A 27,974-nucleotide genomic window follows, 5' to 3' on the forward strand; every position below is an offset into this window, starting at 1 on the left:
TTGTACGGTCCGATCCAACATAATATTTAAACTGTGCACTACCGAAGGTCGAACGACACGAACTATAGATGTACCTATCTACTGCAGATGCGTTCGGCCCGCTCCACAAAAGAGAAAATACATATACAACAATCAATTCAAGATTTATTAAGGGGCAATTATTCAAGGGAATACCAAATTCTCATTAACGGTCAAGAAAATAAAGTTTAACCTTTTACAATTCCTTTATCAAGGTTCAATATGATTTAAGCAATTAAATTAACAAGTAGGGTATAAACATTTGTAAGTATAGTATGATATGGGTCCTAGACTACCCGGACAATATCATAATTAATAGCTACGTACGGACTCTCGTCCCCTCGTGCATACGTAGCTCCCTAGAAATAGAAGCACCTTTTAATTCAATTCACCTATGGGGTTAATTCCCTCTTACAAGGTTAGAAAAGAGACTTACCTTGCTCCGAAATTTCATAACCGATTCCAAAGCTTTTCCAACAACTCAAACCGATGCCCATCGGTCCAAAACTAGTCAATAAATACGCAAATCCATAAATATATACTCTAATACTCATTATAATCCAATTTATAACAATTTCCAACTCCGCTCAAAAGTCGATAAAAATTACCCCCAGGCCCACGTGCCCGGATTCCGAATTTTTTTGAAGATAAATATTACCCATAGCCTCACAAACTCAAATATATAGATTATTCTCAATTTCATGCCCAAATTCGTGGTCAAAATCCAAAAATACAAATTTCTAGATTTTCCACCAAACCCCCAAATTTTTATAAATTTTCATGAATTTCCATGTTAAAATCTAGGTATAAGCCAAGTATTTAACTAAAAATACACGGGAATCACTTACCTCTTTGATGTTGATGGAACCCCTCTCAAGATACTCTAAAAAATCGAATAAGTCCAAGTGGGAAATGAGAGAAATGAGCTAAGTCCCGCATTAAAAGCTATTGTACAAGTCACAGATGTCGCATTTGCGACACCTGGTTCGCAAATGCGAAGGTCGCAAATACGACAAAATCATCTCAAATGCGAAGCTGAGCTCCCCACTGCCAAGGTTGCAAATGCGACCAAAAGCTCGCAAATGCGAAGGCAGGCTGGTCGCAAATGCGACTGGAAATCTCGCAAATGCGAGTCCTGCCCAGATCAGGCTTCTTCGCAATTGTGAAGCCTTTCTCATAAATACGAACCAATTCTCACATTTGCGATACCTGAGACACCAGCAAAGAAAAACCAGAAAACGGAGGCCTTATCAATCATCCGAACACATCCAAAACTCACCCGAGCCCTCGAGGTTCCACACCAAACGTCCACACAAGTCTACAAATATCATATGAACTCGCTCGCGGCCTCAACTAACATCAAACAACATCAAAATCATGAATCACACCCCAATTCGAGTCTAATAAACTTTAGAACTTCAAACTTCTACATTCAATGACGAAACCTATCAAACCACGTCCGATTGGCCTCAAATTTTGCACACAAGTCACATTTGACATTACGGACCTACTCCAACTTTCGGAATCGGAATCCGACCCCTATATCAAAAAGTCCACTCTCGGTCAAACTTTCCAAAAACTTCAAATTTCTATTTTTTCGCCAAATGACCCCAAAACAACCTACGGACCTCCAAATCCACTTCCGGACGTGCTCCCAATACCGGAATCACCATACAGAGCTATTCCCAGACTCGAAATCCCAAACAAACATCGATGACATTGAAATGCACTTCAACCAAAATTTATGAAATCCTTCCAAAATGCCAACTTTCCACAATAGGCGCCGAAATGCTCCGGGATCATCCAAAACCCGATCCGGACATACGCCCAAGTCCAAAATCATCACATGAACCTGTTGGAACCTTCAATTCCTGATTTCGAGGTCGTTTACCTGAAATCACACCTTAGTTAATTTTCCAACTTAAAGCTTCCGAAATGAGAATTTATTTTCTAAATCAACTTCAGACTTCCGGAAATTCATTTCCGACCACACGTACAAGTCATAATAAATGAAGTGAAGCTACTCATGGCCTCAAACTGCCGAACGACGCGCTAGGGCTCAAAACGACCGATCAGATCGTTACATTCTCTCCCACTTAATCATATGTTTGTCCTCGAACGTGCTAAGAACTGTTCTAGAGTTGTCTGAAATCACCATTTAACACCTCGTGTACCTACCCGTGCAACCACAAATCAGTTGAGCACATTAGCTCCAGCCAATCTAAAGACCTTCCCCTTTATTTAGTCAAGTAAGCCTTAGAGTCAAATTCCAACATCCGAAATTCTCTACCAGGACTATTTCCAACATACGAACACCGTATCAATTACTACACACTGCACCAAACACGATTGTATACCCTTACTGAATTCTTACCATGCACCGTGTAACTCATTTGCCCAAGGCAATCTTTCCAAAGCACAACAGCTAAAATTTTCACTGACCCAAAGCCTGTAGTATACCTCATGACCAATTAAGACTTGCTTTAACTCTCGCAATACTGCCACGACAGAGAAGATGTGTAGAACTCATAACCACCTGCCGAATGACAATTTATGGAGTCTCTCCCCCCAACAAGAACCATTACCTCATTCTGGACTGAATAACAATATTTACTCTTTAATATGCTTTATATAAATCTGATCGCACTGATCCCATGTCCAATAATCGTGTTTCACCTAGTACAAGATGCCCAGTCAATAAGCCACCTCAGATACTGCAAAAGCCTCATATGATGCCACATTGTGCTAACAAGCTACAAACTCGAATATGATACATATGGAAAACGAACTCTGGAATGAACTACTCAACCCACGTAAATAATTTAATAACCGAAAATATATTATGAACCTTCCTAAAAAATGAGACACAAAACACACAAGAATATCTATGGGAAACTGTACTCAACGTCACACTGTTGCGGTGTGCAACCCAATCCACACATGATACCATTACGGCGTGCAACCCGATCTACACATAATAATCCAAAGAAAACACACATCGAGCCGTAACGCTTATACTCACGAAATGCCCGGATATCAACCATAAGCACGCCAAGTGCATAATACAAATCCTGGGAAGACGGGTAGTGTCATATGCTATAAAACTCAAGCACAACTAAGGTGAGATATATGATCTGCATCTCGAGAGCCATCCTGCTCACATAACACCACCTCTACGCGGGACCTCAACACATTGTACAAATAATCAAGCCGTCTCACGACCCACATGGCACAATAGAGTATTACATGAAATAGCTGGCAACGAAATTAACATCCCACGCCCGAATACTCTTCCATAAGAAATGCTATGCTGAATTAACACACCTAGTCTGGTATAGAGTACACATTAACATTTAGACCCATCAACGGACCTCAAACTGATTCTGATCATACCATGCTTGGGCAAATAACCTCTCAAGGATCCACAATGACCCTTTTCCCATGACGCGCAAGAACAACCGTCGAATCCGGAACAAACTTCCACAATTCACAACCAACTGAATAGATAGCCTTTTCAGGCCTAAACCCTCACATTAGCGATAGTACAAAAATATCCATACTTGATTTAAATCTTTAATCAATCAAGTGACTACATGTCACACTTACACAATCTTCCCGTGGGATACGCTCCCACGACCTTCCGCACCAGGTAACAAGTCTGCACCTCCATACCGCCGGCCACATTAATGCTGTAAAGCATATCAAGAATCTGCAAATCAGTACACACAGCCTCTTACACGGAACATTGATCTCAGGTGACGCTAAAGACAATACCAGCTGATTCTAACCATCTACATTCTTTCCTGCTCGTCCGAGCTCGTGACATTCTTGTCAACACTGAACCGGAACCTTGATCCTCAGCTTCCTATTTCCATGCCGCTCACTGCATATAACATGACAATACGTGAGAGTATAAGAATTCCATAATAATCCCTGATCCACTAATAGAATAAACACTCTGTCATATAGCAACCTTTCACTTAACTCATTTCAGGAGAACCATTGCAACACGCAACCGAATTCTCATAACCGCAGAAAATACAACCCCAAGTAGTGGTCTAAACAACCATGACCCTTCCGAGATCCATCTACACATAACATGCCATAATAACTCGAATGCCTCCAAGTAAAATCAATTATAGTGGCTGTCAAGCCTCGCACGTACCGCCACAACCACCTGTAAAACTTAACACGTTGAAGGAACTGATCATTGCCACATCAATCCGATTCAACCATTGCTAACCGATCCGACTTCTTCTAATTTACTCCGGACTTGCCTTAGGAATAATAATGGACCCATTAAAAACACGACGAACCCAATTCGCACTCATCCAGAAGGACCATATTTCACGAGACCACATTGTCTCAAAACCCATAAACCATCTCATACCCTCATTGTGCGCACATTCACATCTTCAACTAGTACACCCATTCTGATATTCCTTTATGAATCCGAAGTTATTTTCTCCCATTCCTCCAGTGCTACACTGCAGCCCAATGATAACATAGAATACTCCAAGCCCCTTTTTTGTAGTCCGCTGTAATGCCAGATACTTACCATACTACGGACTCGAAATCCTTAGGCACCACACTTTAAATTTTTTGAATCCACTAGGACCGTTTTCGAGAGTCACCCACTCTGACTTGTTTTCAATTATGATCAAACTCCAAGGATCTGCTAGCACATGAACACCTCCTCAAAGAAGCACTCGGCCGACTAACTTCCTTGTACATCACATATACACGAAACATAAACTCTAAGTCTTCCCAAAGCCTGAACATGAATCAATAAGGCCAATTATAGTACACATTCCTCAAATCCTTTGCTCAAATCACCACTGATGTTCTCTTTTCTTAGTCATAATAACCCACCAATATGCCGATAACCAGAAACCTCACAAGTAGACAACCATGCGATCCAATCGTAGGCAGTGGGGCTCTCCCACTTAGATTGAAGCTACAATTGCATAACCCCGGATCCCACCAAAATTCCTTTTTCCTCATTAGCACGATCTCGCACAATCGACCCGCCAAATTCCTCAGAATCTTCTTGTTAAATATTTCATGAACATTCTGAATCACTAGCCACATTCACATATTCGATCTCGTACTGGATAGCTAGTAAAATTCTTCGTAGAAGCTTCATCAATACCACGTAACCACTAGCCTGCTCACAGGAGATAACCCACTTGTGGAAAGTCCATGCTGACACCTTCCAACAATGCTGCACCGAGTATAATCACCACGAAACCAATAAACTATCCTGAGCCCGTGCCCATTCACCAGCTGTACAATTCCGTTCACTCCTCATGGACATCAACTAAAGGTGCGACAATACATTCCAATCCAAAGTCATGTTGTATCCTTCTTCATATCAAGCAACTCCTTTCCGTCGTATCCAACCTTTCTCCGTATAGCAGCCAATATTCCAAATTAAGTTCGTAGACTTAGTCACTGTCCACCATGAGTTCCAAATCACTCTAAACTTTCCTCAACGCGTGTAGCTATCCTACCACAGAACCCATATGCTACCCTTCCACTCCCCCACTTTGGTCAGACCCTCTCCTTTAAGCAACTACTCGACTTCTGTTTTCTTACACTTGGCCTTCTAGAAGTTTAACCACCGCAAGACACCTCCCACATGTTCTTCCTCATCCTTCACTGCCCAGTTGCAGCCTTAAATAAAAATTCATCTCTGTAGCACCTGAACCAACAGATCGCTGCCAACTCTAAACCTCCTCGAAGATTATCTTCCTTGAGCCATCAACATTAGGATCACCGATTCGATTCTGAACCACAACACACTGCGACCTCTAACAGTCGCCTTCCCGGCACCATCCACAATACTCTGCCCTAAAGGCGATTTTTGAAGAAGGCCATAACATTGGCAAGCTTAACACATTCAGTCAAGGACGACAACACCACATCACGGATGAAGATTCCACCACGCTCGAAAATACTAAGTCTCGTTACTCCATCTACCCAACCCTAACCATTCTTAGTCCGATTGCCTTTCCTCCGCTGGAAATAAAACACTGAACCTATGAATCATGGATTGAGAAAAACCTCCTTTCGAATCATTCACTGCCCTGACACGTAGACAGGTATCTTACCATTACATCAATACCGTGTTATAACAACTCATAGACAACATAACAACCAGTGCCAAACCTCAAAACCATAGGAATTACTAATTCTGAGCTGAAACGACAGGACAGCCTTCCACAAGGTGACGACCATAGCCCAAGCAATTATGCGGGGAGAAACATCCTGCACCACATCTGTAGTACCATTAAAATTCCTCGATTCCCAATTGATAACAAGCGCTTCACGTCGCATAAGATCAAGTAGGAAAGAAATAAAGGCAAAAGCCTCAAAGGAATCAAATCGCACGATAAGGAATCAAGAAAAGGAAGTGCTCCTAACAGCCCTGTAGCCTCTCGAAGATAAGTACAGACGTCTCCGTACCGATCCGCAAAACACTACTAGACTTGCTCATGACTCGTGAGACCTAAGTGAACCTAGTGCTCTGATACCAAGTTGTCACGACCCGAAATCCATTAAAAGTCATGATGGCGCCTAACACCGCTGTCAGGCAAGCCAACAATAATTAATTAACTTAATTACCCATTTTAGTATTTTCAAATCGTAATTTCCTTCAATTAAATAGTAAAAGATAGAACTTACGGAGTAAATAATAATATTTTCGCAACTAAAATACTGAACAACCCATAACCACTCCCAAAACCCGGTGTCACAAGTGCATGAGCATTAACTAGGGAGTAAAAATAAAATACAGCATCTGTCCGAAATACAAATTAGACAGGAATAAAATTAACTTTGATGTAGACTCTGCTGGCTGCGGATCATAATATAGAATGCAGCTAAATTAAACTGTGCGCTGCCGAGGGTCGAACGACACGAACCATAGATGTACCTATCTACTACAGATGCGTTCGTCCCGCTCCACAAAAGAGAAAATACATTTACAACAATCAATTCAAGGTTTTTTAAGGGGCAATTATTCAAGAGAATACCAAATTCTCATTAATAGTCAAGAAAATGAAGTTTAAGCTTTTACAATTCCTTTATCAAGTTTCAATATGGTTTAAGCAATTAAATTAACAAGTAGGGTACAAACATTTGTAAGTATAACATTATATGGGTCCTAGACTACCCGGACAATAGAATAATTAGTTCCTACGTACGGACTCTCGTCACCTCGTGCGTACGTAACCCCCACAAATAGAAGCACCTTTTAATTCAATTCACCTATGGGTTTAATTCCCTCTTACAAGGTTAGAAAAGAGACTTACCTCACTCCGAAATTCCATAACCGGTTCCAAAGCCCTTCCAACAACTCAAACCAATGCCCATCGCTCCAAAACTAGTCAATAAATGTGCAAATCCATAAATATATACTCTAATACTCATTATAATCCAATTTACAACAATTCCCAACTTCGCTCGAAAAGTCAATAAAATTCACCCTCGGGCCCACATGCCCGGATTCCGAAAATGTTCGAAGATAAACATTACCCATAGCTTCATGAACTCCAATATATAGATTATTCTCAATTTCATGCCCAAATTCATGATCAAAATCCAAAAATATAAATTTCTAGGTTTTTCACCAAAACCCCAAATTTCTACAAATTTTCATGTTAAAATCTAGGTATAATCCAAGTATTTAACTCAAAATACATGGGAATCACTTACCTCTTTGATGTTGATGGAACCCCTCTCAAGATGCTCTCAAAAATCACCTAAGTCCAAGTGGGAAATGAGCTAAGTCCCGCATTAAAAGCTATTGCACAGGCTGCAGATGTCGCATTTGCAACACTTGGTTCGCAAATGCGAAGGTCGCAAATGCGACAAAATCATCACAAATGTGAAGTTGAGCTCCCCACTGCCAAGGTCGCAAATGCGACCAAAAGCTTGCAAATGCGAAGGCAGGCTGGTCGCAAATGCAACTGGAAATCTCGCAAATGCGAGTCCTGCCCAAATCAGGCTTCTTCTCAATTGCGAAGCCTTTCTCGCAAATGCGAGGTTCGCAAATGCGAATCAATTCTCACATTTGCGATACCTGAGACACCAGCAAATAAAAACCATAAAACTAAAGACTTAGCAACCATCCGAACACGTCCGAAACTCACCCGAGTCCTCAAGGCTCCATACCAAGCATCCACACAAGTCTAAAAACATCATACGAACTCGCTCGCGGCCTCAACTAGCATCAAACAACATCAAAATCATGAATCGCACCCCAATTCGAGCTTAATGAACTTTAGAACTTCAAACTTCTACATTATATGCCGAAACCTATCAAACCACGTCCAATTGACCTCATATTTTGCACAAAAATCACATTTGACATTACAGACCTACTCCAATTTCCGAAATCGGAATCCGACCTCGATATCAAAAAGTCCACTCTCGGTCAAACTTTTCAAAAACTTCAAATTTTCATTTTTTCACCAAATGACCCCGAAACGACCTACAAACATTCAATTCACTTTCGGACGTGCTCCCAATACCGAAATCACCATACAGAGCTATTCTCAGACTAGGAATCCCAAATGGACATCGAAAACATTGAAATGTACTTCAACCCAAATTTATGAAATCTTTCCAAAATGCCAACTTTCCACAATAGGCGCCGAAACGCTCCCAGGTCATCCAAAACCCGATCCGGACATACGCCCAAGTCCAAAATCATCATATGAACCTGTTGTAACCTTCAATTCCCGATTCCAAGGTCGTTTACCTGAAATCATACCTTAGTAAATTCTTCCAACTTAAAGCTTCCAAAATGAGAATTTCTTTTTAAATCAACTCCGGACTTCCCGAAATTCAATTTTGACTATACGTACAAGTCATAGTACCTGAAGTGAAGCTACTCATGGCCTCAAACTGCCGAACGACGCGCTAGGGAAATGCACTTTAACCCAAATCTACATTGAGTTTGCTAGAAAATTCATAAATGTAACTGTTCAGAATGGAATTAAACAGTATAATAAAAATATCAGTAGGTGACTCCGAGGCCTATGAACGTGACAACAGGTTTACCTTGAGTCTCAACAGCTCGACCAGCCAGCTAATAATCAACAACAACGGTGGCACCTGGATCTGCACAAAAATGCCCAAAAGCGTAGTATGAGTACACCATTGTGGTACCCAGTAAGTATCAAGACTAACCTCGATGGAGTAGTGACGAGGGATAGTCAAGACACCTACCGGACTAAACAACCTGAACAAGTGTGTAGATGAACTAACAGATAAACAATATTAATATAAAGCTAAGTAGGATAAGGAATACAAAACAATACTTGTAATGATACACTAGTAACAACAATATTCAACAAGAAGCAGTCAAGTATTAATGATGTGAAGTAACTGATCACAGTCTAAGTCCGGGGAAACCAAATAAAGGGAAAAGCAGCAACAACTCAATAAGAACAACCGCTTTCACACCAGATCTGTTGAAGCATTTCCATGAGGTATCGAACCTCACAATCATAGCTCACGGGTCCCAATTCATGAACCCTAATCACTTGGCATCTTGTTCCCACATTGCAAACCATAACCGCACGGACGACTCACGTGCCAATAGAACTATCCTCACATGGAAGGCAAGAAGACAAGAGTACATATAATGGTTAATGTCGTCAGGATTCACCTTTTATAACAGATATGGGTAATTTAACTACGTGTATATTTGTGCAAGTGTCCTACCATAATTCCAATCAACAAATAAGAGTAGACTGAATAAATGGAACATAAGAAACGATCACCACGAAGTGAACAGTGTAACAAAAACAACAATGAAGTTTGAAACAACAACCAACACAACAATATTAGCTACATAGAACTGAGCAAATAGTATGCTAAGGAAAACAGCAATCAAAGACAGGTGCATAGAAAAGGGGGAATGACAACTATAGCCCTCCCGAGGTACCGCCTCGTAGTCTCAAATCGTAAAATGAACCACAACTTTCCTTTTATCACCGCAGGAGCATTTATTTTTAGTTTTGAAAATTATTTTTCCCGAAATAGCATCCCGCGTTTTATCACACCTTATCACACACATGGCTTATAGTATTTCCCCTACGAGCCACGCGTTTCAAGCTCACCTTATCTCACCTCATGCGTTTCAACACCGAGACCTTATACCACCGCATGCGTATCAATAATAACAACATCACGATAGAAACCTCATGCAACACAATAACAACCGTACGACAGAAACCTCGTGCAACACAATAACAACTACATAGCAAAAACCTCGTGCAACACAATAACAACCGCACAACAGAAACCTCGTGCAATACAATAACAATTTTATCAACAAAACACGTATGCCAAAAACATAACAACTCAAATAAATGACTTTCACAATATGTTCCCACATACCATAACATTTCCTCAAGACAGTTTCAATATCACAACCACGTATAGCCCTCGGCTCAACAACACTGAATACAACATCAACAACAACAATAACACGAGTATACGACAAGTAATTCAACACAAGATCTTCAGAACACAAAGAAATAGAAGAATGAACTCACAGAGAAAGACACAACAAGGAAATAATAGTCTCAACAAGAATAGTTCAACATAGGAGAGGTAATGTGCAACAATAATTCCACGAAAGTACAATTCGACAACAAGAGAGATAGCATGAATCAATGACCCCAAATAAGAATACGTCAATAATGAAAGGGGTAATAAACTTCCATTAAGGCTAAGCAATTACAAAAGAGATAATAATGATTTCAATTAAGGTTAAGCAATTACGGAAAGATAACAATGATTTCAGTTAAGGTTAAGCAATTACATAAAGGATAGCATGACGATAAAAGAGGCAACAACTTCAGTTAAGGCACATAAGAGTTTAATCGGAAATAAGGGTAGAACATGAAACAATTAATTTCAATTAAGACACATAAGGGTGAATTTAGTAAATCTGGGATTTAACATGACAAACAACTTCACATCTAATTAAACATAAGAACCTAAGAGCCCTAAACGATCAAATTTCCACAAATAAGCCCAAACACGTACTCGTCACCTCACGTACACGGCCTTCATAAGACACAATTAGCACAAATAACTCAAATCCTAAGGGGTAGTTCCCCCGCACAAAGTTAGGCAAGATATTTACCTCAAAGAAGTTAGACCGATACTCTAAAATGACCTTCTCAAGTGAAACAACCTCCGGACGACTCAAAGCTAGCCAAAATAACTTCAAATCATAAATAGAACCCATAGAAAATAATTTCGGATAATAAATGTTTGATTTTTAATTAAAACTAAAAAGTTAGCCTAAAACTCAAACCCCGGACCCGTTCCTCGGAACCCGATAAAATTCACAATACCTGAACACCTATTCCGATACGAGTTCAACCATACCAAAATTAATAAACTACGACAACAATTCGACCTTCAAATCTTCATTTTATATTTTCGGAAGATTTTCCAATTTTTCTCACTCTCTTCAATTAAATTCAAAATAAAGGATGAATATAACCATGGATTTATGAAATATAATCACTTTCAAATATAGAACACTTACCCAAGATGAATTCGTGAAGAAATTCTCCAAAATCGCCCAAAACCGAGCTCCAAAAATCCAAAATGGAAATGGAGAAATGATCAAATTCGATCCTTATGTTTTTGCCCAATTTTTCACATGTGAATAGATTTGCGCGCCTGCGAGCTCGTTTCTGCGGGAAAAATCTCGTGCCTGCGGTGACCACACAACAACCCTCTCTCGCACCTACGCTATTTCATCCGCTTCTGCGCAATCGTATGTGTGAGCCTCATATGGGCATCTGCAATGCCAGCCGCTTTTGCGCCCCAAATATCCGCACATGCGGAGCCTCTCCAGCTAGCCTTCCCAAGTCACTTCTTCAACGAATTCCACGCTTCCGCGAGAACGCACCTGCGGTTCTTCATGTGTAGGTGCAAAGGCACCAACAACCAGAATTTCCAGCAGGTTTTCATCCGAGCCACTCGGAACCTCGTCCTAATATACCAATAAGTCCCATAACATAACATGGACCTACTCGAGGTCTCAAATCACGTCAAACAACGCCGAAATTACAAATTGTACCTCGAATCGGACTAGTGAATTTTAAAATTTTCAAATTCTATATCTTGTGTCGAAACGTATCAAATCAATCCAGAAAGACTTCAAATTTTGCACACAAGTCATAATTGACATAATGGAGCTGTTCCAATTTCCAGAGTCGAAATCCAAACCCGATATCAAACAAGTCAACCTTCGGTCAAACTTCTAAATATTTCAAATCTCCAACTCTTCCAACATTTGCCAAAATGCGCTGATTTGCCTTACAGACTTCCAAATCCAAATCCGGACATACGCCTAAGTCCGAAACCACCATACGAAGCTATTGAAACCATAAAAATTCCATTCCAGTGTCATTTGCTCAAAGGTGAAACTTCAGTCAACTCTTTTCATTTAAACTTCAAAATTAAGAATTATTCTTTCAATTAAATCCCGAATCATCTAAAAACCAATCTCGACCACACACGCAAGTCATAATACACATTACGAAGCTTCTCGAGGCCTTAAGTCACCGAACGGGGTGCTAATTCCCAAAACGACCGGTCGGGTCGTTACATTCTCCTCCTCTTAAACAAACGTTCATCCTCGAACGTGCCCAGTACCACTCTGAGGTCATCAAATCACTGAATTTACTCATCATACATATACTCGTGGGTGACTCCACGTTACCCCAATCCACATAAGCCCGAAAACACCATATCAACTAAATATCATTCCTTCCACCCACACAGGAAAACCTTAGAACCAAATTTCTCACCATCCAATCATTTCCAAAAGACCTGAATCCTACATCCACACACGGTACCAACCTCAACCAACTGCAACAACTTATGCGTACACCCACCAGGTGCAACCACACGGCGTAACACATCACACATATGCCTTAAACAACAACTCTAGCCACAGTAGTTGCCCATAATTAAATCCAGTACCGACAATTAGCCTCATATCCGTTAGAACCCTGTTTCAAACCTTTACAACACTAACAACAATGCAAGAAACATGAAGACCTTGTCACTATTCACCCGAATCAACAAGTCACTTCTAACGCCACCGAGGCACACCTCGCAAGCTAAAACTCAATAAGCACAGCACGAACATGACTGTATATGTAAGGAGAAACACATAAGAGAACTATCAAACAAGCCCGACAGGCACCTCTCCCTATCAGTATCTGACTACCAATCAATTTCACAAAAGGAGAATCAAAGCATATGAATAAATCACAAGGATCTCATCCTGATATAACTCCACCTTGGCCCGTAGCCCGGCTCAAACATATCAAATCACATGAAAATGTAAGGATCCCATCCTTAGCTCTGAATCACAAGTAGAACGCATATCATACCAACTGAAACCTTCTACTAGTTTAATTCCTCTAACAAAATCACAACACTAACTGAACTCCCACCCTATAAAAGCATCTAAATCACAAATCGTAACTAATCACTCAGAAATCGCATTAGAACCTACGGTACTGGGTAACAAAAGTCACTTCTAGTCTTATAACTCTCAATAATGAATAAAAACAAAACGATAGACATAGGCTACCACTATAAAATCTTCCAACAAGGGTAGACACATAAGTAGAGTACAAGATCATGAAACTCACCCGTATGTGAAGTAAAATAGAAAGACTCACCCTAATAAGCAGAACCAGAACAAGATACGAATGATGCTCCTCTATAACAAAATTGAAACCATAACTGTACAACATCATCTGGTGTAGCGGCCTCAGCCCTACAATAGAAAACACATCATAGGGTCGGGCCTCCCCCTCCTAGGTGCCCTCTACTCGCCTGACTTGCACCCCAAGCTGGCGGTGCAGGATATCAACAACTGAAGCAAAACTCATAGCCTTAATACCCCGCTGTGACACATCTATTTGGAGTCTGGGAAAGTCTCTCACCAAGTGGCTGGTATTTCCATACTCAAAGCAACCTCACCGCTGTCGTGGATGTGAAAGTTGTCCGGTACGGGTACCCTGAGACCCATGGGTACCTGAAACACCGTGCAAAGCTTGAAGTGCAAACTGAACTGGTTGACCCACAAAACCTCTACCATGCCGTATCCTTCCTCCAAAATAAGGACTAGTAGATCTCTCTAGTATACGAGGCCCCCTTGTCCTTCCTCTCCTGACCCGACATGACCTCTCCCTCCTGGTCCCGCATGCCCTCTAATCAGCTAGCGATCTCTACCACCTGCTGAAATAGAACATCTGACTCCAACTCCCGAGCCATGCCGAATCGGATATCATAACTGAGTCCCCCAATGAAACGGAGGACTCACTCTATAGTTGTAGAAACTAAAGTAGGTGCATGTCTGGACAATTCATTGAATATAGCGGCATACTATGACAATGACATAGTGCCCTGGCGTAGCTTCTCAAAATCCATGTGCCATGCATCCCGAAGGGTCTGGGGAACAAACTCTCTCAAGAACACCTCTGAAAACTGACCCCATGAAAGTGAAGCTGCGTCGGCTGGACTACTCAACTTATACGCTTGCCATAACTGATATGCCGCTCCCTTAAGATGGAATGTAGTAAAAGCAACTCCACTCGTCTCCACAATACCCATAGTGCGGAGAATACAGTAGCACTCCCCTAGGAACCCGTGTGCATCCTCTGAAACCAAACTACTGAAAGTAGGAGGGTAATACTTCTTGAACCTCACATGTCTAAGCTGTTCTTCCTCATATGCTGTTGCCCTAACCACGGGCTGAACTAGGACGACATGCTATGTCGGCATGACACCTGGAACCGGACCAACATGGACTCGCTACTCTAGAGTACTGGCGGTGGAAGTCTGAGCTCCTCCCCTGATCTGTGAAGTAGCTGGTGCAACTGGATTCAACCTCGCCTGAGCCAATGTACCAAACATGCTCAGAAACTGTACTAAAGTCTCCTGAAATCCCGAGGTCACAACAGGTGCTCCGACTGTCCCCCAACAGAAGCTACTGGTGGCTCCTCAACAACTGCTCTGATAGGTGCTCTAGCTGTAGCACGTGCTTCTCCTAGGCCTCTGTCTTTGCCCCGGTCCCTAGCAACACCGACCTGGGGGCAGCGTTGTCGGTAACTACAGCTCGTGTCCTCACCATTTGTGAGAGAATAAAATGACAAAGGTTCAAACCCTAAGATCAATAAACTCGCACAATAGGGAAGTGAAACTGTCCTAATAGTTCTGTAGCCTCTCAAAGATAAGTACAAACGTCTCCGTACCGATCCGCAAGACTCTACTAAACTCGCTTATGACTTGTAGCACCTATGAACCTAGAGCTCTGATACCTACTTGTCACGACCCGAATTACCCTCTGTAGGGTGTCGTGACGATACCTAGTCTCTAAGACTAGGTAAGCCTAACACTTACTAAATTAATAGAAGAATTCAACCATCAATGATAAATATGAAATAGAAATCTTTATACATAACTTACAATTCCCAAAACCGGTAGTATAAGTCATAAGCTCTACTGAGTTTGCTAGAAAATCCCTAAATGCAATTGTTCGGAATGGAATTATACAGTACAATGAAAATATCAAAAGGTGACTCCAAGACCTGCGAACGCGACGGCAAGTTTACCTCGAGTCTCTACAGCTCGACCAACCAGCTAATAATCAGCAACAACTGTGGCATCTGGATCTGCACAAAAATGTGCGGAAGCGTAGTATGAGTACACCACTGTGGTACCCAGTAAGTATCAAGACTAACCTCGGTGGAGTAGTGACGAGGGATAGTCAAGAAACCTACCGGACTAAACAACCTGAACAAGTGTGTAGATGAACTAACAGAGAAACAATATTAATATAAAGCTAAGCAAGATAAGTAATACAAAACAATACTTGCAATGATACACCAGTAACAACAATATTCAACAGGAAGCAGTCTGGTAATAATGCTGTGAAGTAACTGATCACAGTCTAAGTCCGGGAAAACCAAATAAAGGAAAAACTAGCAACAACTCAATAAGAACAACTGCTTTCACACCAAATCTGTTAAAGCATTTCCACGAGGTACCAAATCTCATAATCACAACTCACGGGTCCCAATTCATGAATCCTAATCACTTGGAATCTTGTGCCCACATTGCAACCCATAACCACACAGACGATTCAAGTGCCAATAGAACAATCATCACACGGAAGGCAAGAAGACAAGAGTACGTATAATGGTTAATGTCGTCAGGATTCACCTTTTAAAACCGATATGGATGGTTTGACTACGTGTATGCTTGTGCAAGTGTCCTACCATAATTCCAGAAAACAAATAACAGTAGAGTCAATGAATGGAATATAAGAAATGATCACCACGAAATGTACAGTGTAACAAAAATAGCAAGGAAGTTTGAAGCAACGACCAGCACAACAAGATTAGCAACATAGAACTGAGCAAATAGTGCAACACGGAGGAGAATAATTAATAGTATGCTGAGGAAAACAACAATCAAATACAAGTGCACAGAAAAGGGGGATTGACAACAAGAGCCCTTTCGAGGTATCGCCTTATAGTCTCAAATCGTAAAATGAATCATAACTTTCCTTATATTACCGCAGGAGCCTTTTTTTTTAGTTTTGAAAATAATTTTTCCCGAAATAGCATCCCGCACTTTATCCCACCTTATCACATCGCATGGCTTCTAATAGTTCCCCTACTAGCCACGCATTTCAAGCCTACCTTATCTCACCCCATGCGTTTCAACACCCATACCTTATACCACCGCATGTGTATCAATAATAACAACAGCACGGTAGAAACCTCGTGCATCAGAATAACAACCGCACGACAGAAACCTCGTGCAACACAATAACAACCGCATGACAGAAACCTCGTGCAACACAATAATAATTTTCTAAGCAAAACACGTATGCCAAAAACATAACAACTCAAATAAATGACTTTCACAATATGTGCCCACATGCCACAACATTTCCTCAAGACAGTTTCAATATCACAACCACGTATAGACCTCAGCTCAACAACACTGAATACAACAACAACAACTACAACAACACGAGAATATGACAAGTAATTCAATACCAGAACTTTAGAACACAAAGAAACGGAAGAACGAACTCATAGAGAAAGACATAACAGGGAAATAATAGTCTCAACAAGAATAGTTCAACAAGGGAGAGGTAATGTGCAACAATGATTCTACGAAAGTGAAATTCGACAACAAGAGAGATAGCATGAATCAATGACCCCAAATAAGAATATGTCAACAATGAAAGGTGTAACAAACTTTCACTAAGTCTAAGCTATTACGGAAGAGATAATAATGATTTCAATTAAGGTTAAGCAATTACGGAAAGATAAAAATAATTTCAGTTAAGGTTAAGCAATTATGGAAAGGATAGCATGACAATAAAAGAGGCAACAACTTCAGTTAAGGCACATAAGATTTTAATCGGCAATAAGGGTAGAACATGAAACATTTAATTCCAATTAAGACACGTAAGGGTGAATTTAGTAAATGGGGGATTTAAGATGACAAACAACTTCATATCTAATGAACATAAGAACCTAATGGCCCTAAATGGTCAAATTTCCACAAATAAGCTCGAGCACATACTCGTCACCTTGCGTACACGGCCTTCACATGACACAATTAGCACAGATGAGTCAAATCCTAAGGGGTAGTTCCCCCGCACAAAGTTAGGCAAGTTACGTACCTCAAAGAAGCTAGACCGATACTCTAAAATGACATTCTCGAGTGAAACAACCTCCGAATGGCTCAAATCTAGCCAAAATAACTTCAAATCATAAATAGAACCCATAGAAAACAATTCCAGATAATAAAGCTTCGATTTTTAATTAAAACTAAAAGGTCAGTCCAAAAGTCAAACCCCGGGCCTGCACATCGGAACCCGATAAAATTTACAAAACCCAAACACATATTCTGATATGAGTTCAACCATACCAAAATTAATAAACTCCGACAACAATTCGATCTCCAAATCTTCATTTTACATTTTCGGAAGATTTCCCAATTTTTCTCAATTTCTTAAATTAAATTCGAAATAAATATTGAGTATAACCATGAATTTATAAAATATAATCACTTTTGGATATAGAACACTTACTCAAGATGAACTAGTGAAGAACTCCTCCAAAATCGCCCAAGACCGAGCTCCAAAAATCGAAAACAAAAATAGAGAAATGACCAAATTTGATCCTTATGTTTCTGTCCAGTTTAGCACCTGCGAACAGATTTGCGCGCCTGCGAGCTCATTTCTGCGGGAAAAATCTCGCACCTGCGGTGACCACGCAACAACCCTCTCTCTCACCTGCGCCATTTCTTCTGCTCCTGCGCAATCGCAAGTGTGAGCCTCATTTGCACATCTGCGATGCCAGCCGCTTCTGCACCCTAAATTTTCGCACCTGCGGAGCCTCTCCATCTAGCCTTCCCAAGTTGCTTCTGTGACAAATTCCACGCTTCCGCGAGCACGCACCTGCGGTCCTTCATGCGTAGGGGCGAAGGCACCAACAACTAAAATTTCCAGCAGCTTCTCATCCGAGCCATTCGGAACCTCATCCGAATATACCAATAAGTCCCGTAACATAACACAGACCTACTCAAGGTCTCAAATCACATCAAACAATTTCAAAATTATAAATTGCACCTCGAATCGAACTCGTGCATTTTCAAATTCTATATCTTGTGCCAAAACGTATCAAATCAATTTGGAATGGCTTCAAATTTTTCACACGAGTCATAATTGACATAATGGAGCTGTTCTAATTTCCGGAATCGAAATCTAAACCCAATATAAAACAAGTCAATCTTTGGTCAAACTTATAAATATTTCAAATCTCCAACTCTTTCAACATTCACCAAAATGAGCCGAATTGCCCTACGGACTTTCAAATCTAAATCCGGACATACGCCTAAGTCCGAAACTGCCATACGTAGCTATTGAAACCATAAAAATTCTATTCCGGAGTTGTTTGCTAAAAAGTCAAACTCCGGCCAACTCTTTTCATTTAAACTTCAAAAATAAGAATTGTTCTTTCAATTAAATACCGAATCATCTGAAAACCAATATCGACCACACATGCAAGTCATAATACACATACGAAGCTTCTCAAGACCTTAAGCCATTGAACGGGGTGCTAAATCCCAAAATGACCGATCAGGTAGTTATATTTTTTTTGTAAGAAAGCACAAAAAGAAAAAAAGAAACTAATAATATTTCAATATTGATCTACACCAAACAATGTTGATGGCAAACCGCGAGAAGACATAATAAGCCACTAGCCTTGAGAAATTTTTCAATGTGTATTAGGATTTATATAAGTAAAATTATACTTGATTTAATATTTTAAAATTTGGTATTCGTAAAAAATTTTAAATAAAGAAAAAATTAATATTCAAAGCTTTAATTAATTTTAGAAACTTAATTTATAGAAAATTAATTAAACTACTATTCCTATATATTAGAAAAATTATTAAATAACTATTTTACCTAGTGAGAGGTGTCCATAATCAAAGATTTAGAACTCTAACATATGTTGCACATGTATGTGTCTGCATATTTTAGAAAGATTTAGAACAAACATTAACAATACAAAAATTTCTTTATAATTTAGTACAATACTTTAATCGTTGGCAGAAGTTTACTCTTCTTAGATTATCAACTACATTACTTTATAAATTTATATACTTGATTTTTAAATACCCAATAGAATAACAATCTTTATATTTAGCGTAGAAAAGGATATCCACTAATTAATACAGCCGAAACCTAAAAGGAATACAAAGTGGTCACAACTTTGTACAATACGAAATATTAGAAAATTAATTTAATGATTATTCCTAAATATTAGAAAAATAATTAAATGATTATTTCTAAATATTAGGAAAATAATGAATGATTATTACTAAGTATTATGCAGCTAATGACTATTTTATCTAGTGCGGACTTTATTGTTTAAGGATAAAAAGGCGAACGACATTTCGCTAAGAGTCTTCGTGCTTTTAATATAGTATAGATAGATATAAATTATTATTGTTATCTATGAAATTACATAGTTTTTCCGTTGACAATGGTTTATTCATATATTGTTAATATTTTTTAATTGTAAGAAAAGTTATAATATATAGCACCTTTTATTTAGTTTTTGATTCTGTAAATTTATTCTAATAAGATTAAGGAATCGATGCCCAAAATTTAAAAAGTTAGTCTATGCTTCTCTAAATCCTTTCATTCCTTTTTAGATGAACTAGTATACATACCCGCGCGGTGCGCGAATCGTTCAATATAAGAAAGAGCAAAGAAAATTAACAAAAATAGATGTATATTGATACTAAATTTAGCAACCACATTAAAAAAAATTAAACCCAAAAATAAATAAAAAAGTTTCATCGAGTATTCTCTATAAAATTATTGCTAGAGAAGAACACTTAACCTCAAAAATTAAATTTCTTCATCCATTGAAAAACCAACAAACTTTTATAGCTTTGCTAGTATCTCCAGCGGCTTGCCGCTTCTTTCAGTATTCTATATTTGTTTTGTTGACTGTAACGACCCGACCTATTGTTTTAAACTCTAGCGCGTCGTTCAGCGATTTGGGGCCTTGAGTAGCTTCACTTCATATTTTATAACTTGTACGCATAGTAGGAATTGAATTTCGGGAAGTTCAGGGTTGATTCGGAAGGAAAATTCTCAATTCGAAAGCTTTAAGTTGGAAGAGTTGACCAAGGTTTGATATTTGAGTAAATGACCTCGGAATTGGGATTTGAAGATTCCAATAGGTTCGTATAATGATTTTGGACTTGGGCGTATGTTCGGATTAGGTATCGGATGGTCCGAGAGCATTTCAGCGCTTATTGTGAAAGTTGGCATTTTGAAAGTTTTAGAATTTTCTAAGTTTGAGTTGAAGTGGATTTTGGTGTTATTGATGTTTGCTTGGGATTCCGAGCCTTGTAATAAGTTCATATTATCATTTGTGACTTGTACGTAAAGTTTGGCGTCATTCCAGAATGTTTAGATTTAATTCAGATGCGTTCATCAAAGTTTAAAAGTTTGAAAGCTTAAAGAAAAGTTTCGATCGTCGATTCATAGTTTTGATGTTATTTGATGTGATTCGAGGCCTTGAGCAGGTTCATGTTATATTTTGGGACTTGTTGGTGTGATTGGACAGGGTACCGGGGGCCTCGGGTGTGTTTCAGGATGGCTTTAGATAAATTCTCCTTGTTTTATCATTGATGGTTTCTGGTGTTCCTGGTAAGCATCAGGATCGCGGGTAAAGGGACACGATCGCAAAGAATAGCTGGAGCTAGGGAGGAATTTGTGAATCGCGAACTCGGTAGAGGCGTCGCGAATGCGAAGAAGGGACTGGGTGTAACCTACACGATTGCGATTGAGAGTCGTGAACGCAAAGAAGGATGGGGAGCTGGGGCCTGACGACGTTAAGACTTCACGAACATAGCACGTCGCTGGAAAACACGAAGGGCAGGGATCAGAAGGCTTCGCGAACGCGACGTGGAGGTCGCGAACGCGTAGAGTAATTTTGGGTAGCTGTATTTTTGGCCTTTACGATCGCGAAGATGCTCATGCAATCGCGAAGAGGAAAAGCCTGGGCAATGAGCTTTATATTTCAAGACTTAACCCATTTCTCTCACATTTTCATTTGGCTGGGTGATTTTTGGAGCTCTTGGTGGGGAGGATTTCATCATCTATTATGAGGTAAGTTATTCTCACTTGTTATAAGATAAATACATGAGTTACATATGTATAACGACCCGACCGATTATTTTACTTTTTAGATTTTCGTTCCCCTTATTAAGACTCCCCGTATGTGCTTTTATATTTTTATGACTTCCGTGGGATGGTTAGTTCGAGTTTGGAAGGGTTCGGGTTAAAATCGGAACACTTAGTTCCTTAATAGTGGCTTAAAATGGTTGAGTTTGACTTGAGTTAACATTTTTAGTAAACGACTTCGGAACTAGAATTTGACCGTCCCAATAGGTTCGTATGATGATTTTGGACTTGGGCGTATGTTCGGATCGAGTTTCGGATGACACGGAAACATTTTGGCGCTTAATATTGAAAGTTAGCGCATTGAAGGTTTTCAAGTTCTTTAAGTTTTGTTTGGAGTAGGTTTTAGTGTTACCGAGGTCCGTTTGGTATTCTGAGCCTAGGAATAGTTTTGTATGTTGATTTAAGACTTGCACGCAAAATTTGGTGTCATTCCAAGTAGTCTAAGTATGTTTCGGCGCGTTCGGAGCTAGTTGAGAAGTTTAAAGTTCATAAGTCGATTCAATTTGGTTTTGGATTGCGATTCTTAGTTTTGTTGTTATTTTACATGTTTTCAGAGTTTGAGCAGGTCCGTAGTATGTTTATGGACTTATGCGTGTGTTGGTACGGGGTCTTGAGTGGCTCAAGTGTGTTTCGAACTGCCCGGGCTAAGTTGGAAACACTAGAAATTGCCGTTTTGGTTTCTTTCTTCGCGAACGCGGAGCAGTAATCGCGTTCGCGATGAAGGAATAGGCCTGGGTGGGATTTTTCCCTACGCATTCGCAAAGAGGAGACCGCATTCACGTGGCTCTGGGCCACTGGCCTTCACGTTCGCGCTCAGTCCTTTGCGTTTGAGAAGTGAGAGGCTAGCTGGGGAGGGGGTCAATTGATGGCCTTCGCGTTCGCATTGAGGCCATTGCGTTCGCGATGGGCAGGCCAGCTACGCCTTCACATATGCACGGCTTGTCTCGCGTTCGTGATGGCCATTTTTCTGGGCTTGGCTTTTTGGCCTTCGTGATTGCGGATGCCCTATCGCGGGACCACTGGGCAGAAAATATTTTAAAAATGGGACTTAGACCATTTTTCCCATTTCTCACTTGTGTGGTCCGAATTTTGAGCTTCTTGGTGAGGTGTTTTCATCAAGCATTGTAAGGTGAGTAATTTCTACCTAATATAAGTTAAATACATAGATTTTGTGTAGATTTTACCACATAAATTGTAGAAATTATGGATTTAGTTGAAAAACCTAGGTTTTGATAAACATGTGATTTAACCACAAAAATGATTATGGAATTAGGTAGAAATTATATATTTGAGTTCGGGAGGTTATGGGTAACATTTATCTTTGAAAAGTTTTGGAATCTGGGCACGTGGGTCTGTGGGTGAATTTTAAGAATCTTCCAATTTGGGTTTGGTAATTACTCTAATAGCTAGATTATAAACTTGTGAGCGTATATTGATCAATTTGTCCTGTGGGTGAATTTTAAGAATCTTCTAATTTGGCTACGTACGCACGAGGTGACGAGAGTTTGTACGTAACTACTAATAATACTTATGTCCGGATAGTTTTAGGACCCAAATCATGAAATACTTATATTGTTTGCACTCTACTTGTTAATTTAAGTGCCTAAATTATATTGAAACATGATAAAGGATTCGTAAAGACCAAATTTCACTTACTCTGAGTTTTGGCGGGTTACTTGACCGTTAATAGAAATTGTGCTTCCTTGTGTATTAGTCTTGTGATAGCTTTTAAATCGGATGTTCATAGAGTATTCTCTATTCTTGTGGAGCAGGCCGAACGCCTCGACAGTATAATAGATGCATCTATAGTTCGTGTCGTTCGACCCTCGGCAGTGTACATATTATTCTGGATTGGGCCGTACGACCTCGGCATAAATCGTGCGTGATAATGCTCGGAGCCCGATTACACTTGATATTAATTTTATGACTTGAGAGGTTATAATTTATTTATTGGCCCGAAATTGATTTGGAGTTAGTATGCGTTAGTTGGAGATTTTTGGAATTGAATATCAGTTGAAGAACCATTTATTCACTGCTTGCTATTGTGTTATTTTTATTATTCACATATTCCATGACTATTTAGAATTTATGTATTTTACTTGTTGGCCCATAGTAAGTGTCGATGTCGACCCCTCGTCACTACTTCTTCGAGGTTAGACTGGATACTTCCTGGGTAAATGTTGTTTATGTACTCACGCTACACTTCTACACTATGCATCTGGAATTCATTCAAGCGCTCACCCCCGTTATCCCGAGGCATAGTGGCGAGCTGCTCTCTGAGTCCGTTTTGCAGTACCCACAGTCTCTCTTTTGTATTTACTTTCTATCTATCCTATTTCAGACAGTAGCATGTGTGTTTTGTATATTCTACTAGTTGCTCATACTCTTGTGACACCGGGTCTTGGAAACATGCTAGTAGACACTTTACTATAGCATAGGCAGGTGCATCTGGAATTCATTCAGGCGCGCACCCCCGTTATCCTAAGGCATAGTGGTGAACTGCTCTCTGAGTCCGTTCTGCAGCACCCGCAGTCTCTCTTTTGTATTAATTTCTGTCTATCCTATTTCAGACAGTAGCATAGGTGTTTTGTATATTCTACTAGTTTCTCATACAGTTGTGACACCGGGTCTTGGGAACATACTAATAGACACTTTATGGTTTTGAGTATTTATTTCACATTATTGCTCTTTCATTGGTTCACGCTTTACTTTACTATAATGTTTCCACTTCTCGTTTACTTAATAAATAAAAATCAACTACTTTGAAATTATTAAAAGGAATAAATATATGGCTAGTTCACCATTGGCTTACCTAGCGGCAACGTTGGGCACCATCATGACCTATTGAAAAAATTGGGTCGTGACAATATGGTATCAGAGCACTAGGTTCACGTAGGTCTCACAAGTCATGAGCAGGCCTAACAGAGTCTTGCGGATCGGTGCCGAGACGTCCATAATTATTTTCTAGAGGCTATAGGGTGTTAGAAAACTACTCTTTCTTCATCTCCTATCGTGCAACTGATGTTGTGCTAAGTATCTTTTTCTTATTCTCTCACAGATTGTAAGAACGCGCGCGATTTATGTACCCGACCATGGAGGAGCTGCTCTCCTTGTTGCTAGAGGCCGAGGCAAAGGCCGAGGAAGGGCTCCAGCTCATGGTAGAGTACATAAACAACATATATCAAACCCCAGGTGCACTACCCGTTGGCGAAGCTCAGCCAGTTGCAGCGGCTATACCAGAGCCCAGAGCAGGTACGGCCGGCGAGCCGCAGAAGCTATTGGATAGATGGACCAGGCTACATCCTCCCGTCTTTGGAAGTGAGCGACATGAGGACCCCCAGGACTTGGGGCCAGTTCACACGTCTCTTTCTGGATAACGTTGCGATTTCAGTTCGAGCAGCTTCAGCAGGGCCAGATGTCAGTGACCGACTGTGAGGCGAGATTCTCTGAGTTGTCTCGCCATGCACTTATCCGTTGATGCAGCGAGAGTGCGGAGGTTTGTTGTGGGTTTGCACGCTGGTATCCAATCCACTATGGCCCGAGAGGTTGAGATGGGGAATTCTTATGAGATGGTTATGGAGATAACTTAGAGGATCGAGGGCATTCTTCAGTGGGGCCGAGAGCAGACATCGAGGGACAAATGGTTTGCATATTTTGGAGGGTTCAGTGGTGCTCCGTCTGGGGGCAGAGGTCTGTTTATAAGGGGTCAGTGTAGCAGTCCCACATATCCCAGCACCGTCGCCTTCTCGGGGTGCTCCAGTGTGGCCCTATTTTAGCGCCATTCCAGAGAGCTCCTACCGTCCACTAGCTATTCAAGGTTCCTCCAGTGGGTATTCAGGCCATCAGGGTCATACTTCAGGTCTGCAGTCCACCTTTCCGAGTGGTTTTTTTAAGTGCGGGGATCTTGGTCATATAAGGAGATTCTTCCCCAGGCTTCGGGGCAAGGAAGTACATCAGGGTCATCAGCCTATGATTACAACACCAGTAGCCGCACCAACCGTCTGGCCACCCAGAGGTGGAGGGAAGGTGGGTAGGGGCCGTCCTAGAGGTGGAGGCCAGTTAGGTGGAGCTCCAACTAGGTTCTATGCCTTTCCAGCTAGACCAGAAGCAGTAGCCTCAGATTCTGTGATCACAGGTAGTATTTCTGTCTACGGTAGGGATGCTTCGGTACTATTTGATCCAGGGTCTACATATTCATATGTTTCATCTTTGGTTGCTCATTTTCTGGGTATTCCTCGCGAGTCCTTGGGTACTCATATATATGTGTCCATGCTAGTGGGCAATTCTGTTGTTGTGGATCGGATCTAGCGGTCCTGTATCATGAATTTATGTGGTTATGAGACTAGAGCAGATCTTCTGTTGCTTGATATGACCAACTTTAGGTCATCTTGGGCATGGAATAGTTGTCTCCATATCACGTCGTCCTTGATTTCCATTCCAAGACTGTTACCTTGGCGATGCCACAGTTGCCTAGATTGGAGTGGAAGGGTTCGTCTGTCAGTGCATCTAGTCGGGTTATCTCTTTTCTAAAAGCTCGACACATGATTGAGAAAGGGCTATTTGGCTTATGATCGGGATACGGTTGCAGAGACTCCAATGACTGATTCAGTGCCCGTGGTTTGGGAGTTCACCGATGTGTTTCCTTTTGATCTACCAGGCATGCCACCAGATTGTGATATCGATTTTTGTATTGATTTGGCTCAAGGTACCCTGCCTATCTCTATTCCACCGTAAAGCATGGCTCCAAAGAGTTGAAGGAGTTGAAGGAACATCTTCAGGAGTTGCTAGCAAAGGGTTTTGTCAGACCGAGTCTGTCGCCTTGGGGTGCACCGGTGTTGTTCATGAAGAGAAGGATGGGACTATGCGGATGTGCATTGATTATCTCCAGTTGAACAAAGTTACCATTAAGAACAAGTACCCATTATCGTGAATTGATGATTTATTTGATCAGTTTCAAGGTGCCAGGGTATTTTCTAAGATCGACTTGAGATCGTGGTATCATCAACTGAAAATTTGTGATTCGGATGTTCCGAAGACGGCCTTCCGGACTAGATATGGCCACAATGAGTTTCTAGTGATGTCCTTTTGTTTGACTAACACCCCAGTGGCATATATGAATTTGATGAACCGGGTGTTCAAGCCGTATATTGACTCGTTTGTCATTATCTTCATTGATGACATATTGATCTACTCACGTAGCATGGAGGAGCATGAGTAGCATTTGAGAGTGGTGCTTCAGACCTTGCGAGAACAAAAGCTATGTGCTAAGTTCTCCAAGTGCGAGTTCTGGTTAGATTTTGTGGCATTCTTGGGGCATATGGTTTCTAGCAAGGGTATTAAGGTACATCCCAAGAAGATCGAGGCAGTTCAGATTTGGCCTCGTCCTACCACAGCGATCGAGATCAGGAGCTTCTTGGGGTTAGCATGTTATTATTGCCGGTTTGTGGAGGACTTCTCATCTATTGCAGCACCTTTGACTAGATTGACCTAGAAAGGTGCTCCATTCTGATGGTCCTATGATTGTGAGGCGAGATTTCAGAAGCTCAAGACCTCCTTGACTTCAGCACCGGTGTTAGTGTTGCCTTCCGATTCAGGGATGTATACTGTGTATCGACATTTCATGCATTGGCCTGGGTTATGTTTTGATGCGGGAGGAGCGAGTTATTGTATGTGCTTCATGTCAGCTGAAGCCCCACGAGAAGAATTACCCCATGCATGATTTGGAGTTGGCCGCGATAGTTCATGCTCTCAAGATCTGGAGGCATTATCTTTATAGGGTGTCCTATGAGGTTTACACCGATCATCGCAGCTTGTAGAATTTGTTCAAGCAGAGTGATCTCAATTTGAGGCAGCGCAAGTGGCTTGAGCTACTAAAGGCTGAGAGTGTGTGTAGTTTGGCATTCATTTCAGCAGAGGAGAGGCCACTAGTTTTGGACATTCCGTCCTTGGCTAAGCGACTTGTGAGGTTGGATATTTTAGAGCCCAGATGAGTTCTTGCATGCGTCGTCACTCAGGATTCATTATTCGAGCAGATCAAGGTTCATCAGTTCGACGATCCGCATATGTAGGTTCTTAGGGAGACGGTACTACAGGGTGGTGC

The sequence above is a fragment of the Nicotiana tomentosiformis genome, chromosome 8 (genome assembly GCF_000390325.3).
Source record: "Nicotiana tomentosiformis chromosome 8, ASM39032v3, whole genome shotgun sequence".
NCBI classification, from domain to species: Eukaryota; Viridiplantae; Streptophyta; class Magnoliopsida; order Solanales; family Solanaceae; genus Nicotiana; species Nicotiana tomentosiformis.